The 18,733-nt window shown below is 39.3% G+C and overlaps 1 protein-coding gene across 9 annotated transcripts in view; it reads left to right on the forward strand.

Annotated features, from left to right (window-relative positions):
* The window catches only part of ZNF536 (zinc finger protein 536), a 325,753-nt gene that overhangs the window by 10,441 nt on the left and 296,579 nt on the right, over nt 1–18,733 (forward strand). The gene's annotated exons all lie outside the window — the stretch shown is intronic.

Raw genomic sequence — 18,733 nt, forward strand, 5'->3', positions numbered from 1 at the left:
GTATGTGAACAAAACTGATCCCTACATCCTTCTGAGATTTAAGCCTCTAGCTGTAGGAGGCACAACAGGTGTTGGGTTGGACCCTTTTATTGTAAATACCTTGGACCTTTCTGCAGATGTGGATGGTACTTTTCCTACTGCCAGGTGGGGAGAAATGCCCTGTAAATGCCAACAAATGCCTTAGAGAAACTGTGCTGTTAGTGCTTAGATTTCCTCATAGAGAAATCCACATGAGATATTAAAGACTTACAGAACTGGTAGGTTTTTCTGGTGGAATTTCTTAGGAGGGAGAAGAAAAAATATCTTTGTCTGTAGAAGAGGGATCCACAAAGAGAGGAAACCCTTCTTTCCTTGCAGTCAGAAATAGTAATTTTGATAGCTTCTGTCTCCTCTGTCTTTCATTCTTAACTTCTCTGGCAGATCCCATGCTGAATTGGTTGGTTCCCCTTCTGGCTGCTCTGCAACAGTGATGGATGGGAGCTAAGGGAATAAATATAGCTCTTAGTTTCAGTAGTAACCCCCTGCCAGACTTACACACAGAAACCTGGGAGGTCACTGCAGGGAGAGGGAATGGGTGATGCAGAGGTTGGGCAGGCTCGGATCTGGCTTCTCCAGCAGAGATATTCCTTTAGTCCCAGGCAAAGGGGAGAGGTGCTGCAGGAACCCATCATGTCGTCTTTTCTGCGGAGCTGATGGGATCTGTAGATATGGTTGAAAAGCGGTTACCATTGGCTGTGCAGTTTCCATGTGAGTTTATTAAATGTGAACATTTTAATATGTAAAAATAACTTCACCATTTTGTTATTTCCTTTTACGTATTTCACTCCGGTTGGAAAAATGAAATCAATCTAGTCAGCTTTTCATCAGTTTCTCTTTGGCTGTCATGCAGTTGCACAATGCTGCAGTGCTTGGCTAGCAAAAATGTTTACAACGAAAAATTGTTTTCAATGGGATTAAAAAAAGAACCATGGAAACATTTTTATTGGTCTTCAATTTCTGTGCAACTTTTAGTTTTTACAGGACCTCAGCTACATCAGCGACATTTCTTTGATTTTAAAATACTCTACTTTTTTTTTTATATGTGCATGCAGTGTGTAGCCAAGATACAATCCCATGTCGTGGTACAGAAAATGTGAGCCAGACTGTTGTTTAGGAGTTGGTTCAGAATCTGTGGAAATCCACGAGCACCTCATAGCTGACTTTGAAAGACTTCAGGTCAGACCCTTACTCAGCCACGTATGTGTAAATGCCTGGTGTAGTTGGGTGAAACCACTGCGTCATTTAGAACTGATCTGAGTTGCTGTCATCTGGCAGTGCTGTGGTGTCTCTTCCTAAAGCTTAGATAGATTTGGGGATATGTCTGCAACCCTTGTAGACCTTTACTGCCACTGTCACCCTGAGAAATTTTACGTGCAAAGAAGGCATAAAGTCATATTCTTGGTAGATAAACCATAGCAAGATACTTTGGAGTGAAGTACCAGCTGAAGGTTTCCTTTTAAATGTTTGTGATAAATGTTAGATGGTTTAGACTTTAGTTTATTTTGCTTTATGGTATAAATGGCAAAGAGCTATTCTAGGGAAACTGCCCATATTTATGGATACTGAAAACTGTGTCTTTTTCCTGAAGTGATAGTTTCTTGTGGGTATTGGTTGTTTTCCTCTCATGACTGTGCCTAGTCAGTGAAGGTTGATTGGCAAGATGATAAGGGCAGTGCTGTTTTCTTAACACTTTTGTACTGTATGAACTCCGGCAGTGTGAGGAAGTGCTGCAGCTTTCCAGGGGCCTCTGCTGCTGATAACGGAGTGATCTGATGGCAGCACCTGGAGCTTCTCTCACTGTTCTCAGGCTGCCTGACTTCCAAGCTACGTTCAGTGCCCTTCAGTTGCCAGCACCAACTCTTAGTAGTGGGGAGGAATGAGTATCGTGTGTTGCCTTTGGGAAGTGAAAGCCTTGGTCTTAGAGAATCATGGATTTCACAACCCCAAGCTTGTAAAACACTTTTCCAGTGCTTCATGAAAATTCACTGCTGAGTTCACTAATTGATGACCTAAATGAATGCTTTAATGACGAGATCCATGGCTGTCTTATATCCTGCTTTTCAGGTGTGAGCTGGATCAGTCAAATTTAACTTGCTTTTAGTTGAAGCCATCACCACAGAGGCAAAGAGATACTGTTTTATAAATACCATTTCCAAGCCTTTTTCAGATGCCAACTGTTGATGAGCTATTTTACACTCTTACCTCTTACTTAGCAAATACATCTTCTGCACTGAGCTCCCATTCACCGTTAAGTGAAACAACTTGCATTTGATGAAGCAACTTCTGTTGTGACATTGGCAGAGGTATTATGATCTATGATTTACATTTTTAATAAAACCAGATAGATTTGGAAACTATTTACACATGTAAAGTCTGTAATGTAATACAGTTTTCATTCCTCTCTTCTGTAGAACATCTAAAGTAGATTTGATGCCTCTAACAACCTGGCTAGTGCATATTCTTCAACTGCATGGCATTTGTTCATGTACCTTTTTCAGAAGATATCAATGTTTTTAATCAGACAGGGACTATTTTTCTGCTCATACTTTGCTTTGACGAAATTTTTCTGTTGGGAGATGGAGCTTTTGAAGAAGTGTTTCATATATTTGAGTCAAATAAAATATTACCTATTGGAGCGATAGACCCTTTTATGTTACTCCTTTACAAATACAGATTTACAGATACATCCTCAGACAATTCTTATTGTTGCTAGCTCTTCTGACACATAATATATCTTTTACTAATTGTACTTCTATTACTGATTAAAATATATTTATTCTGGAGCAAATGTTTGCTTTTCTTTTTGAAAGACAGAATCCTACAATTTCTGATTTGTTAATGAAAATACCCTCGACTACTCCAGTTACTTTTTTTTTTTTTTTTTAAGTTTCAATGGTTGTTTCACCTTTCTCTTTGTTGTTGCTGGTAGAGCTGCCTAAAATAGGAAAAAAAACCCAACAAAACAGAAGTTAAAGGAGAAGCACTGGCTTTCAGCATGCTTCCAGCTCCATGTAGATGTACCAGAGCTAGAGTTTGACTACAAAACATTTTTCTCAGGGTCTCTCTGTGGGTTGCCACAGTGCTAGGGAAACATGTTGTCAGGAGAAACAGGGCTGGCAGATAACATGAGGAGGAGTATTGCACATGCCTTTTCAAGCTGGTTTTGAAGGCAGTTTTTTCTCCTTTCACAATCTTCTCTTATTTGAAATAGGAAATCTGTTTAAAAAGTAAAGGAGGGGTGCCTCTTAAACTCTTTCTTTCGCCTGGACTTGACTTTTTCTTTTTTACGTATTTGTTCAGAAAGCATTATGTGTGTAAATGGAATTTAGTATTGGTGAACCATGTGCTCTGCCAGGCTTGGGAGCCATTTGTATCCTGTTCTGGTTCTTAGGTGTTTCTTGGCTGTCTGCTTACAGAGTGCACAATTTAGTCCCCTTTTAGTTACTTCCATTTAGGATTTGCCCCCTGTTGAGATCATTATTTAATACTAGGACAGCTTTTTTATGTTGAGTAGGGATCGTTTATTTCTATAGAAATAAGAGGACTTAACAGCAGTGCACAATCAATATGCAAAGTCCTACGAAGATAATCTGTATTTAAATGTGAACAACATTAATTCTAAACAATCTTCAGCCCTTATTTAGTTTAATCATCACTGGACATCTAGGTGACGAAGGCTCTTCTAACTTATTAGTTTATTATCAGCAGTATTGCCAACACTCAAACCCTTCAGTTAGGTATCCCAGTTACCTATTATTCTATTAGGACTTGATGCTCTATGGTTGAAGTCCATCATGAAACTCCTCTTGCCAAGGCGCAGGTGCCCCATCCTTCTATAAGCATGTGCATGTGGGGTTTGACAAGTGCACAAAGTGAATGTAAATAGGAGTTGCTGAACAATAGCATTTTATAGTATGTTTGCATGTGTTATAACTCAATTATATGAAGATATCCACAGAAAGAACAAATTGCTTATCTTTGACAAACTGATTTGATAAGAACAAGGAAACTTTAAAATAGACTCATCTTTTTGTTTAGTGGTTTTTTTTCCTCTGGTTTGTGTTTAAATTGTATAAGGAAGGTGTTTTTAAGAAAAGTTTCTGTAGCTTTTAGGAGTTATTTCGTGCTTGTGTGGAAGATCGTATGTTCCTTCAGCTCTGAATAGCTTGTGGTTCTTTATCATTTGTTTTGCAAGTCCTGATATCAGATATTATAAGTGTTCCATTCATATAGGTGTAAAGAATGCCAGTTACAGCTGTGTAGTGAAACCTACTGCTGCAGTGCTGTGACTCCACTTGTATGCTGTACTACTTGAGCTCATCTTATAAAGAGCATTTATGCAGTAGCATCTGAATTAGCATGGAATCAGTGGTATTGAAACACGTGTTTAGTAGTTTTGCTTAGATTGGCTGTTGAGTGTTACAGCATGTGCTTAGGAGTGTGCCGAATTGTGTCCTCTGAAGTAAGGGAAAGCCAAAGCAGTGGAATACTCTGAAATTTTGGTCATAGTCGTTAGTTCAGGACTTGAAATTTATGTTGCTGAATGTGGGTGTTACAGTGTTTTGAAAACCTTCAAAGAACACTATTATCAATTATTTTTTTAAATCTCTGTTGCTCCCATCAATAATCCATATGATTTGAAGAGTTGCATGTGGTCTTGTAAGTATTTCTTAAATTTGCTGGAGGTGTAGGTTTTTAAAATCGTGGTTCAAAGGAGTAATACTTTAGAGTCCTTGTGGTATTGAATTACATTCCAAAAAAAAAAAAGTATTCAATATAAACAAGTAAAGCATTCATACAAACATTAATTAAGGTCATGTCAAGATCCTTGCTTTCTGTGAAGAGTGGGAGAGCTCTTCTCCTTTGCTTTTTCATTTCCCTTAGACTTTCTTGGCACCCTTACACTACTCCTTTCCATAGCAAAACTGCTCCAGACACCCAAAGTGACTGGGCCAGTCCCATCATCCACAACCCGTTGTGGCTGCAGCGCTAACAAAGATGGGCTTCTGAAGCCCTTCCTGAGAAGGTAACCTGGCTGCGGGACGAGGAAGTGTGGAAGGCAGAATAATTCCAAGGAGCTTTGTGGCACCACACCAAGGCAATGAGTGTGGCAGTGCATGCAGTGATTGGAACATGGCACAAAGGCTGCTGGCATTGGGACGTCTGGCTTGTGAGCCCTGCTGGGGAAGGGAAGGTGGGGAAGGCATGGGAGAAGTCTTCTACTGCATCCTGGGCAAACGCTAGTCTGTGTGCACTCAGATCGGAGCGATCCACAGTTATAAAACAGCTCTTACTTTCTCACACGTTGTTCTGAACTAATATTTGCTATTTTAATTTTCTTTGCAGACCTTGATATCAAAGACACCACGCTTTCTTGTTGGAACTCTCAGTAAAATAAGAGATCTATACCAAATACTGAAAAATTAGTCTTCACAGAATGAAAAACGAACTTGCTGAATGTCCTCACTAATGACATAAACAAGGTGCCATGTCATTCTGCCCACCCTCTTTCATCCAAAACCAGATTATGTTCTTCATCTCTCTAATGGCGCTATTAGCAAAATCACATTGGAAGCCAGGACCTTATTTGTGATGCTGCTTCTCCCTTGGGGCGGATATTGAAGCACAGGCACAGTATAAAACTTCAGAAAGAAGGCAAATATCAGCTACTTTTAGCCCAGGATTAGCAGTTAAGACTCCTGAGTGTCATCTGAACATTGATTATTTGTCAGATAATGCAATTACATTTAATGGAGGGCACTGCTCAGGAGTTACACAGTTTAACTAGCACTTTAGTTTTTTATGCACTATACCATGTTCACAGTCGCAGTGGAGGCATGAGTGATGTTTGACACTCGGTTGCAGTAATACTTTTCCAAAGCAGTTGCATATCACAGCGCTGACAAACCCCATAAAATGCCTGTTCTGCACTCCTTGCTGCTGAGTCTTGTTTACACTCTCACTGAGAGGTGGAAGCTGCAGAAGAGTGGTGCTGGAGCATGGTATCACACGTTGTGTGCCTGTCAGTGAGCTGCCGTTCTTGCTATTGACTGTGACATGTCACTTACATGAAACCATGCAGTGCTACTGCAGCTTGGGGCACAGCATAGGTTATGCAGCAAATTGTAGTCGATTTTCATCTGTGTGTCAGACCAGCCAAGTGAAGCTAGACTCTGAGCCCCCAATTTTCAGGCTTTCCATTCGCCCATGAAAAGGAAGGAAGAAAAGAAAGATGTGCTTGGGATGGTTTAATGTGAGTGAGAAGAATCCTATATCTGTCCTCATGTGAACCCTAATAGTAGCAGGGAGGACTAGACTGTCTCCTCACTGAAGTGTGTGAGGAGTGATTAATAAAATTCACGTCTCTGTTTTCCCTCTTGGCTTTATAGTCTAACAAGAAGTCTTGACTCCAGTCAGACATGGGGAATTTTACCACTGAGTTTATTAGAATTAAGATTTCATCTTCAGAAGCAGCTGAAGGGTTGTCATCTTTGCTCCTGTGTGGACCATGTGCTGATTCATGATCCTCATGGATATGGCATCAGTCATTCTGGGCATGTTGTGAGGAAAAATCCCTGTACTCAAAAACGGACAACTCAAAAACGGCTGGAGGACTGATGGGCTTCTTCCTTCAGTGGCACAGTCTGGGTTTTTGTAGGGTCCCTCATGTTGTGTCACAGTAGGCTGAACAGTTCCCAACTGTTCTCTGTAGGAGCCAGAGAGACCATATCTTTAAGGCTCTGATATCATAGTGATAACGTAAATGCTGTTTCAAACAAATGCAAATTTGATTAAATTTCTGAACTGGTTTTGTTTGTGATGAAGCAGAATTTGGTTCAGGCTTATTTTAGATATTGAGTACCAAAGGCATAGCCTTGGCTTTGCTGATACTGAAGTTCTCTAGGCTGCATCTGCTCATTTCATCCTGGTATAGGGTCTTCTGAGACTGTGACTATTTCTATTACCCAGGGCTAAAGTTATCCCAGAACACCTACATTAAATCTGGAATTTAAGCCTTCTCTGTACTTTTCCTTTATTCGAGGGGAAAAAAAAAGGCAAAAAACCCCCCAAACAAACAAAAAAAAACAACTAGTACAAAAGCTCAGTGATGGCTGAGCTTCCAATACTGAAGAGATACTCAGTTATAAACGTTCAGTGTGCTCCAGTTGAAAAATAGGTTTCATTCTGAGCAATGGATAATAATTTACTGGTTCCTTTGGCTGTTTTTGATTGTGCAACCAGAAGGAACAGATTTGTGTAGAAATCAAAAGGGGGAGATGGAAGTCCTAGCACCGTTCTTTCCAGCACGATTCTTGAATTCTAGGTTTCATCCTTGTCTTATCTGTAAGACTGGGAGAAACATTTCCCTCCAAATGAGAATGAAACAGCACAAATAAATAAATGCCCAAATATATTTAGTAGATTTTATGTATTTAAGTCATCAGCTGGAGAATTTTGGTAATTACTTGTTCAGTTCTGAAATCTTGAGAAGGATGTCCAGCAGTGGCAAAACGTGTGGATGAATGCTGCTCTGGTGCACGTGGATAATTCATGTTTTCATAGGACTCCATAGTCAGCATGGGAGTAATCTCAGACTTGGCTGATGAAAGTGGCTGCACCTGGTTTAGATTCTGCTAGAAGCCGTAGCCTGCTAAAGGTGTTTGTGCCTGGGTGCTTTCTGCTTTATAAATATCAGCCCTTTCTTCTGCCCTTAGGCTCAGTTCTGGTGCAGAGCTGAAAAACTGGAGGTCGTGGTGGTTTTGGCACAAGTTGATGTGGGTATCTGCTCCCGAGTGCAAGCTTATTTGGTTATTTGAAATTGTCTTTGAATCTGTTTGTTGAGTCGCTGCCTCATATTTTGTAAGCTTTACTTGAAGTTCTGCATATGTTTTGTAGATAACAATATGGTTTTACATTTTCACTTTTAATCTCTGCTTGCACTCATCTGTTAGCTACCATAATGATAGATAAATTGAATGTTGATTCCATGAGAAAAGTTGTCCTTCTAAAATCGCATATTTCATCAGTGCAACCTGGTGGAGCACCACGCACGTCACACAAATGAAAATGTGCTTTCCTCAGCTGTCAGTGCAGTATGCTGAAAAATGAGCATATGAAGGCAATTTGAGTGTTGAACCTTCTTTAATTCAACACATCATTTGGTTTCAAAATAGTTAAGTAAATTGTATTAAATAATTGTAAACATTCCAAATAGTCATCCAAAACAAATCGTCTTTTTGCATAATTGTAACTTAGGAACAAAATATTAAAATATAAACCAAGGAAGAGAGTAAAGCAAAAAATTGGTAAACAGTGACAGTACGCAGAAAGTTGCTTAAATACTTACGCTTAGTAGACTTTTGACAAAATTTTTGTGGTTATTTAAGATACCATATAAAACTTCCGAACAACGAAGGTTAAAAATATGTAATATATCTTGCTTCTATACCCCTTGAACGTTTATTTTCTGGAATGTGGAAGCTGTATGCGGTACGACTTCAGCAGCGCAAAAAGCTTTTCATTCTATAAAGTGCCTAGAAATTTGTTATGCGATCAGTTATATAAATAGACTTATTGTTTAGAAAGTGTCTGAAATGAAGTCTGTCCTTTAGCTGTTTCTTTCTCTTATTAAATTTTTAAAGATACATGTTTCGAAACTAAACAGACCAATTCCAAAGGGGTCCAATTTTCTTGTTTCTCCCAAGATATACAGTGTGTTCTAACAATTTAGACTCCAGTTAGGCTAGTGGGGAGTCTTTCATTAGAAAGCACACACCAGTAAAGCATGTATTTTTTGTTAAGAAACAGTGAATGATATAATAATTGTGAAAGACATCTACGGTGTAATGACAGTTATGTGTATTTCAAAGGAGAATGCAAACAATAGGTAGAAGAAAGTAAAATCAATAAAAGGACATTGTATGAATATATCTGGTCCATTAGTTACAGGGAAATCTATTCTGTTCAATCTGAAATCACATTCAGCTTATGATGTGGATAAATAAAAATGTTAGGTCCCAGTTATGTAGTCCTTTCTCCTTTTGAGCTTAATGGCAACTTTGGATGAAATGGGACGTTGGGATTAAAGCCCAAATTAATCATTGCGCAACTCGATTTTCATCACCCTTGATTCCAGGTAGAGTATTTCCACCAGGCAAAATCATTGAAGGCTGTTTTCCTTGTTATTCCTCAGCTGTGAAATGGGAGTGTATATGCGACTGTTGAGGTTTGCACCTGGAAAAGCGTGCCAGAAGTTTATTTAATGTCACTTCTCCTTCCCTTCTCCTGTTAGAAATGTTGCTTAGTTTGGACAAAAAAATTGTGAGTTTGAATGTCTGTGGTTCCCCCAAGCCCCACATTTGCAAGGGACAACTGCTTTCCACAATAGAATTTCTGATCCCCGTGTGCCAATTGTTGGCTGATTAAGGTCAATGATAGCACTTATTCAGTACTTTTATTGACTTGGATCATGTGATAGAAATGATTGATTTAAGTACAGGATTGCTAATTTTCTATTGTAGGACTTTCTTGTATACAGCCAGATTTTACATTACCAGGAGTTATTTATACTGCATTTAAAAGCAGTTCATTTTTTCCTGTACATGTAGTGCTGCCTTTGCATACATTCAGAATTACATATTTCTCTTGTTGAGAGTGTTTTTGCCAATGTCAGATATATTCTTTGTTTCCAGAGATCTTTGGATAGGCTGAGATTTCAAATAGTGGATAATAACGTGCAGTGTGTATTATTGATGTTGTCTTAATTGTCTTATTGACAACTCACTTGCACTTGAAGAGGCATGCTAATATCAGACGTTTTATGAGATTGCATATATTTTCATGACTGGAAGCCATAGCTACAAAATGATTTAAAAAGCACACAGCTATTACTCATTAAAATGTGGAATTTTATAAACACACTTTTAAGTCTACATTCTGCATCATCACTCTTTGGTTTTGTTAATCCTGTCTCCACACTCTTAATTTTCCTTCACTCGTCCCTAATTAAGCAGTGCATCGATATGAGGGGTGGGATTGGCTCCAAAGCAAAGTGCTGTGCATCACCACTGTTACCTGGGAAGGAGAAAAATAAAAGCTCATAGCAATATGAAATCATGAGTCTGGAAGATATCAAGATGCTCACATAGAGGGAAATGTAAGCAGTGGAAGGAGGAGGTGTAGAAGAGAACATACACTGCATACAACTTAAAATGGTAAATGAGTTATGAATATACTAATGGTGATACTCATTTCTTGTTTCTGGTGAAGTAGGTTCGCTGAGATGTCGGAATAGTTTAGTTACTGTTGGTCTCTTCTAAAGACCTGTGAATTAACTTGTGACATTGTTAAAATTTAAAATCAATAAAAATAGAACTACAGTATGTATCAGCATGAGCTGACAGATGTAGACAAGTATTAAGGAAAATCTCTTGCTGAGAATGATTGTAGCCTGAAGTATTCTATATATGAATGATCCAAACATATTTTAGATTTCTCCTTCAGAAAATCTCTACTTTGGACATATGGTCCTGTTCACATGTCTGTCGAGGTGAAAGGACATTACTTCTGTCTCTCACAAGGACTCCATCAGGGACTGTTCGTTTCCAGTCCTATTGGAAGTGTATCACTGTGCACTGCATAAAGGCAGAATTTTACATAAACTCCGTACATTGTTTGCACCCCTTGTATTCCTGCTGATGTTACTGTGGTGGATTTGCTTATGGATGTTCATAGGAAGGCAGTGTTCTTCAGGCTGACTTTCTCGTCCTCCTGGTGTAATAACCTGTTTGATATCTTAGAGCATCATGAGTTTCTACCTTGCAGATGAATAACCCGGTTCTGTTAATCGATACCTTGCAATTTTCCTACTGATTTCTTTTGGAGGTAATGAAGTGATTGTAAAAAAAACCCCATAAATTCATTCTGCAAAATACTTTTTAAAAAATGGCAATTATTCGTATCTGTCTTCCAGCTCACTTCAGCCTGTTTTGCATTGCTTTTGCAATTTAGCTTTATCGTGCATCTTCTTGAGGCCAAAGAGCTTATAATTCTCTTTTCTCAATGGGCTTCTCTGATCAGGTGTTGTGTTAAGGATCTTAGTGACCTTCTCAAATTCTGCTACATTTAAACCATATATATTTCACCTTAATAAATAAAGATCGGACTCCTGCTACTTCTGTAAGGGGACAAAAGTGGAAATTTTTGTCATACATAAACAAAAAAATAATACAAAGTTGATTTTATGTAGCAGAATATCCTTTTAGATAAATGATCAAGATACGGGGGCAAATTCTGTCTGGCATAATTTCCCACAGCTCCCAGAACTCTGATGCCATCTGGCACTAAAGTACCTTAATTCAAAGCTTTTGGCATTGATCTCTAAGTTCTGGGACCGTGTTTTTTAATAATAATAATTTAAAAAAAAAAAAAAGTAAAAAGAAGTTCCCTGGGGGGCTAGGAGGGTGGCTAGAGTGTCCTATAAACCCTAATTGCATTTCTGGGCCCAGAGCACCCACAGAAGGACTCTCCAACAAGCAGTGGTGTTGAATAGCTCGGTAGTGACCTCTGTGTACTATTATCCTGCAGTGTGAGTATGCACATTGGCCATATCTAAAGATCTTGTGCTTGATTTCTAAAATAGATCAAGTAGTGTATGCCTGGAGCAAAATGTGTCCATCTGTGAAATGTGAGCTTGAATGCCCATAATATCAGGAAAAAATGGATGACACCTGAAAATTAAACTTGTTGATTAAGCACTGGACAGAGCTTAGTTCCTGATTCTTTTACTGACTTTCAGTGTGACCTTGGGCAATGCATTAGAAGGTGATTTTTACAGGTACTGAACACCTCTTGCTACTAACGACTCCTGTGGGTGCACTGGGGGCAATTATCACCTCAGAAGATGAGACAGTGCTTCAGTGTCTGTCTGCTGAGTGGATAAAATGATTTTTACCTCCTTTGTGAAATGTTTTTCTACTGATGAAAAGTATATAAATATGTCTTCATTTTAGTTATTTGCTTAGAAGAATTGTAGGGGACACGGTGTGGCCAAATCAGGGCAGGTGGGGGAATGCTTTGCCATATGTTTGCAGGGTGGTAGCTTCAGTGGGAAGGAAGGAGGTGCCCTTGCACCAGGCCAGCTGCCCATCTCACCCTTTTGCTGTCAGATGCTGGCTGCACAAAAGACTGGATGGGAAGAAGGAGAACAGAGCTGGAAGCAGTTTTTTAAGATCTAGGCATGCCAAGGCTTTCTGTTTTGGCAAAAGGTTCAAAAGAAGCTTAAGATGGTGTTAACTTTTTGGGATGTTACCGAATAGATGATTTCAGAGAGCAATCTACTCCAAGAGCTATTTTCTGCACTCACTGGCCATTTCCAAATTCACTGTTGTTGTAGGTGGCTGTTCACCTTGCTTCCTTCCAGCGTTCAACATTATGTTCCTGTGTTGACACATGCTGTGTTTTTGTCCTCACACTCTGGTTAGGCCTAAGCAGAGATTCCCCTTGTTTTCTCCTCACCTCAGGTCTCTGGGCAGAGTGGTTCAGCTGCAGACAACTTTATGACCAGAGCAGATTTTTTACTTGAAGCCGTAGGAGATGGTTTCAGTTTCGTCATTGTAGCTCACAGAATCTGTTGCAGCAGTTTCTTCTGTATTACTCTCCCCCAGAGTTCTGCAAAATTGATTCTGCACTTGAGGATTTTGCTCTTGAAAATACTTGATTTAATGTCCTGATTGTAAAGAAGCTGTCAGCAAGTAGATGGACCTAAGCCCTTAGAGCAGGCTTCACTCTTTGTATGCGTACATTAGCAATGGAAGATGACTTTTGCATTTCTATAGAGATATACGTGAGGTTACACGCATGATGCAAGACTTAACAGCTGAAGCATTTCACCAGGGAGGAAAGAGGTTGGTGTTGAACTTCTTTAATGGCTTTTTCTTATATAGACTTAAAAACTCTCTATTCCAACAGGTACAAAACTGCATTGTATCTTCAGATACCAGGGTCAGGTTGAGCGTTCTTCGTTGCTTTACTTTTTAAGAGAACTCTAGCTACCCATCAACCAGTATTTGATTCGTGAGCAGTTGCTTCAGGTAAAGAGGCAGTCATGTTGTTATCTGAGTGAGACTGAAAGATATCAGTTAGAGACGGTTACTGAGGGAATGGAGTCAAGGAGGCAATCAGATAGAAGCTATTAAACATGATTTTTCCTCCAGTGGTGGATTTTGGTGGTTCTCTGTGTGGCTGTTCTTTGGTATAAGAGTCTGCAAGAGTCAGTAATGTTGTCTAAAGCCTGTGGCCTATTGGCAAAAAAAACAAAACTTGCACGCAGTATTCCTTGTGCTAAGAAATGATGGGGAGGTAAGAGTCACTAATACCTGCCAGAACCAGTGAAGCATGACAATGTAGTTTCATCACCTTCTCTTTGTGAATTGTTAGCTTGGTTGACATGGATAAGAGAACAAGCACCCTCCAGCACTGAAACCTTTAGTGTCTAAACGTTAAGTAAAATGCTAAATGCTCCAGTTAGAGCTATTATGTTTGTCTCCTAGTAGCCACTGAACAGGGGGTTAAACTTGTGTACATTCAGTACATTTTGGGGTTAAATCCTGTCTGTCCATTTAAAACCATTTTTTGGTTTGTGTTGCTAAGGGAGTGTAAATAAGGAACTTAAAGTATAGGCCTGTTTGGGGTAAATTGGAACTACATGTTTGTGTTCCTCTGGAGGCAAGAGATGTTTTAAGTGCTCCCTTTTTTATCTTGTTTATCCACACATACTCCTTCAGGATGACGCTTTCTTCTCCAAAACATGACTTCTGGGCTTGTAAATTCTAAAGATAAGATTGTGCTGAAGGAAGAGACTCTCCTTTTCCAAACTGACCTGAAGCACGAGGTTCCTGTAGCCTCCACAAAATCATCATCAGCCCTCAGAGCCTGGCATCCACAGAGTCTGACCACTACGTGGCATATGGCTGTTACTGTGTTTAAGTATACTTAGAAGAGTGTTGAAATAAACAATGCTTAATTCTCTGGTAGCATCTTTTATTGCTATCTAAAGGAAAAGTCTGGCAACCAAATTCTCAAATCAGGTGGACTGACACAGTGGGGAAACAAGGATTTTGGTCCAGGAGCTGCACTTGCATCACTTGATGGTTGAGAGAGCTGATTGACTGGCTGATTAAAAGATAGCTTATCTCTGCAGATCCCACTGCTTTCTGGGTGTTTGGAAGAGCTCCAGAGAGCTTAGTTCATCCCCACAAGGGGATCCAGGCTGAAAGCTGAGGAAAGTGGAGAATTCTAGAATTTGAGTACGGAGAAGTTGCAGTGGTTGGAAAGATGACAAGTTTCTGTGTAGGGATGGGGAATTAGAATGCATGGTGCTGTGGGGTTGAATTATTTGGTTAGTGCAAAGGGTTTTAGGTTCAGCCTCATTTTGAGCCATTGAAGTTACCCACTCTGTTGAACATTCATGCTGTAATTAAAGATGTCAGACTGTGACCTTTAGTATTCTGAGAAAAAGAAAAATTGTTACCTTAAGGAATTTCCCATACTTTGAACCAGAACACAATTCACAGCTACATTCTGGAATTATCTTGGTCCTTAGAGACAGAGAATCTCTTCAAAATTTACTGCTCTGGGAAGCTGCTACTCTCACGGCTTTAGTGGTTGTTTCTAAGGTTAGACAAATTGGTGACCTTTTGGAGAGCATCGTGTTATCAAACAGACCAATCGACTCTTTAGCAAATGCGTGAGATTCATCTTCACTTGAGTGTCTACGTGTGGAATTAAATTGAATGGCTCCCTAATACATAGATTTCGCTTTGCATTTGCCAAAGACGACATTTATTTGGTATGTCTGATTCCTGGAAAAATCATCTTCTGAGGCATAGGATTTGATTTCCTGAGCATGGATATTGTTGTGTGTTGTAATGAAAAGTAAGTACTTGGTCCTTCTGAGAATCAAAATGTGGCTTTCAAAATTAGCCCTCACAGTTTTCAGCATTTGGATATGAATGGTAAAAGTGTTAAAATTAAGACTACCCAAATTAGAAAATCGTGCTCAGCATTAAAACTCATACACATGTATGCACATGCAAAGTTGGTTTAGTGGAATAACATTCAGCTCCGATAAAACTGGAAAATACGCCCTATGGAAGGTAGACTAGCATGTCTTCAAAGGTTGGTTAGTGCTTAAGGTGATAAAGAAAATTGGTGCGCATGAATGACAGTTGTTCCTGCGAGAGTCATCAGCTGCAACTGTGAAAAAGTCTTCTTTCCTTAAATCCCACTGAAGTTAAGAAAGTTGTTATAAATGTCTGATAGAACAAGATGGACTATTGCCCCAGGTAGGTTTGAGGCTTGACCTCTACCACAAACAATTGCAAGAAGCCATTTTCCACGGTGCCTTTTCGATTAAATTTCTTTGCAGGATGACATGGGGGGGCTAAATCTTTGATTCCTTTGTCTTGCAGCTCCTTTACTCTGTTAGTAGATCTCAGGAGATTAGGAATGCAGGACACAACATCACTATGTACAAACTTTGTATCAAATAAAAGGATTCAATTTTCTGCCAAGTTGGGGTTTAACCTCTCCTAGATCCTGAGTTGTGCATAATTAATGTATTTGCAATATCTTTTTGGCATTTGACTTTCAGAATTCTCTCCCAGAATTAATCTTAAAGATGTTTCAGTGTTCTGCCTTCAGGAAGACAACTTACTTCTAGCTCACGCCATAATTTTCAGTTTCAGTTTTTGGATGTCATGTATCACTCTGATTAAATGTCTTTTTCCTGCAGAAGGCTATTCTCATAGGGAAAAAATCAAGCTACTAGCTAACAAATGCATGGCAGTTAGTGCTAACATGGGCTAGTATATTCTTAATGGCAGCAATCTCTTCCATTTTGTTGTATGTGAACAAAACCTCTTGCCTGCTTTACATCATCAAAGAGCGTGTCCAGATTTGGTGCTTTTAGGTTGGGTGACATTATGATGGACAAGTTGACAGTTCATTAAAGCAAAGATTTTTCCATCCACGATAGTCTGTCTTCTGTGTATTTACTATTATTAAGTTCTGCACAACAGCATCTGTAAATAAGACATGCATTTCCTCTCTACCGGTGTCGACGACTGATGGTGGATGCCTACTAACAGAAATAAAGCTAGATTCCTGCTGAGCTAACTTTTAATTCAACAACGCAGTGTGTATAAGTACACTAGTGCCATTGTGGAAGAATGGCTTTTTTCCATTAAAGCGATATTCCTGTCCCCAATGCTCCTGCCTGTCAAACATGCTAAGATACGGACGGTTGTTTATCTTAGTAGCAATTCATGAACCAACTGGTCGTAAGTAGTAGGTATGACCTGTGCAGCTTTACATGCAGTAGCTAGCTTCCCAGCTTGTTGAGCCACTGTGATGTTTGGGATGTACATTCTTTGAAGATTACTTCTAAAGAAAGGCATCCAAATCCTTAATTCGAGATTCTGTCTATTCCTGTGGTGTTTACATTCCAGTATGGCAGAAGATCACTGAAAAAAGAAAAGATGAAAATGCACTTAAAAAAGGGTTTCTCAAAACAGGTCCCTTTCAAAGAATCCCAGTCCCTCACCTCCTCCCCTCGTGTAAAGACTAGGATTAATGCATTGCTGAGGAAAAAATATACATTAGTAGGCAACTTAGCATTTTGTCACAGTGCTATCAGTTCAAGCCGTCCACGCTGAAGTGTGGGCAGTGCGTCACAGCCTCTGCCACTGCTGGAGCTGCTCTCGTGTTATATTAATGCAGCTGGGAAGTTGGTTGCTTCTCTGTTATCTTGGTGCTATTGTTTTTACTCGCTACTTAAAAATTACAGCCTAATCGTCTTCCAGAGTGCTTGCTGCTTTTTTTTTTTCTTAATAGTTTCCACTGTATAATAAAAAGATCAAATATTTAAAATTGTTTGCATGTTACTTTATTAAATGCATTTGTAGGAGAATGGGAATAGTTACTGTGCGGCTTTCTTGTAGGACTGAATCTTCCAATTGTTTAGTTTTGAATCCACTCTATTTAAAATATGCAGCATATTTTGTGTGTGTGAATATGGCGTTCATTAAAGGGACTAATAACAAAGGCTAAAGCTTGGCACGGGGTGGATGTTATGCAAGCTTTCCCACACGCAGTTCTGCCAGCACCCCTCAATTCTGACCTGCAATAATACCCTTGCTATTCTAGTCCTGGGCCCTGCTGAACAGCGGCTGCAAACTGTGTCAAATCATGTGTGTGTGATTTCTGTGATATAGACAAATGAGATCTTTTAACTCGTTTTTGCTTCTGACCTTACAGTAAGTCATAGGTATTTTTATAAACAATTTGAGCAAGTAATTTCTTAATAAACCGGAGGCAATGGCTGTAACAGCAGTAGTGAAAAGAAACTGATGAACTATTTCAAGATAGACCTAAACCTTCCGTTTGTGTGGGAAGGTAATGATTTAGAAAATCCGTATGCTGATTCAATTATTGTTAGCTTTAAGAAATTTTAAACACACCTTTGGTGTAATTGGGATTCTCTGTCTTTATATATCTCTAGCAAGTATTTAAGGGTTGCAGAAGGATGCATTTTCTTGCAGATGATAATTTACTGTCGTAAAGATGGCATCGTGCACTCAGCCATCGTCGTGGCATTGCAGCAGGAGTGAAAGGACCAGTTCCTCGAAAGGACTCGTGTCCCTAGAGTTATAAGGCATTTTTAGTGGTGTTAATAATTGGAGTAACCGTGGTAGCTATTAGTGAGTGATCAGCAACATGTGGTATGCAACGTCTCGTGGAGAGCGTCACTTTAAATGCAGACAATGCAAATAAGCATTCCAGCAGGCAAACGTTCACCTACATGTATGCAAATACTAACTCCCAGCAAAATACGAATTTTAAGATTAAAAATAGCCTTTCTGCTACGCAGGCACCTATGTAACACTGCTTCTGTCCTTTAAAAAACAGTTTTATGGAGGAGCAGTTGAACCAAAATTGAAAAAAGGGGGCATGTAGCCTTTTAGGCTACGATGATTAGTATTAAGATGAGTTGCACTTTAGCTAGGCTGAAACTTGTTCGTAACAGAATGTTAAATACTTACTGAAAAGAAAGATTATGTCTATCTAGTTACACCATTCCTTGATATATGCACCATGTCAGAGTGCCATTGTCTCCTGGGTAAAGACTGAGAGTTCAAATACCCACTATCTCTCCCCTGGTGCTCCAAATGCTCTGCTTTGAAGTTTTTATAATCCATCTGTCATCTTCTAGCAGGGAGGGCACATGTTCTGTACCACTCAATTATAGAATTCTCTTTTGCCAGCTACAATGAGACAGGAAAGAATGTTATGGGTGGTTGAGAGAAACTGTCAGATATACTAAATTCCTGGGATTCGTATGGATGATGTTATTCCAGTGTAGGAACACAGCATGTGTTATTGTTAAAATGTATTAAGGATACATCTTGTATTGCACAGTTTAAGCATTTTGATATTTGCATAGTTTTGTTAATATTTGATTTTCATTTAAGAAACGGAAGCAGCCAAACAGTCTGAGGTTTGATCATTTCATTTGTCTCAGGCGACAAGAACTGACCAGATAGACACACATTTTGGAATATCAGAAATTATCATGGTTTCTGTAACAACAGTAAAATGAAAAAATTGTATTGTTTTTGTGTAAGAGCTGTGGAGC

The sequence above is a fragment of the Phasianus colchicus genome, chromosome 13 (assembly GCF_987193195.1).
Source record: "Phasianus colchicus chromosome 13, bPhaCol1.hap1.1, whole genome shotgun sequence".
Classification (NCBI taxonomy): Eukaryota; Metazoa; Chordata; class Aves; order Galliformes; family Phasianidae; genus Phasianus; species Phasianus colchicus.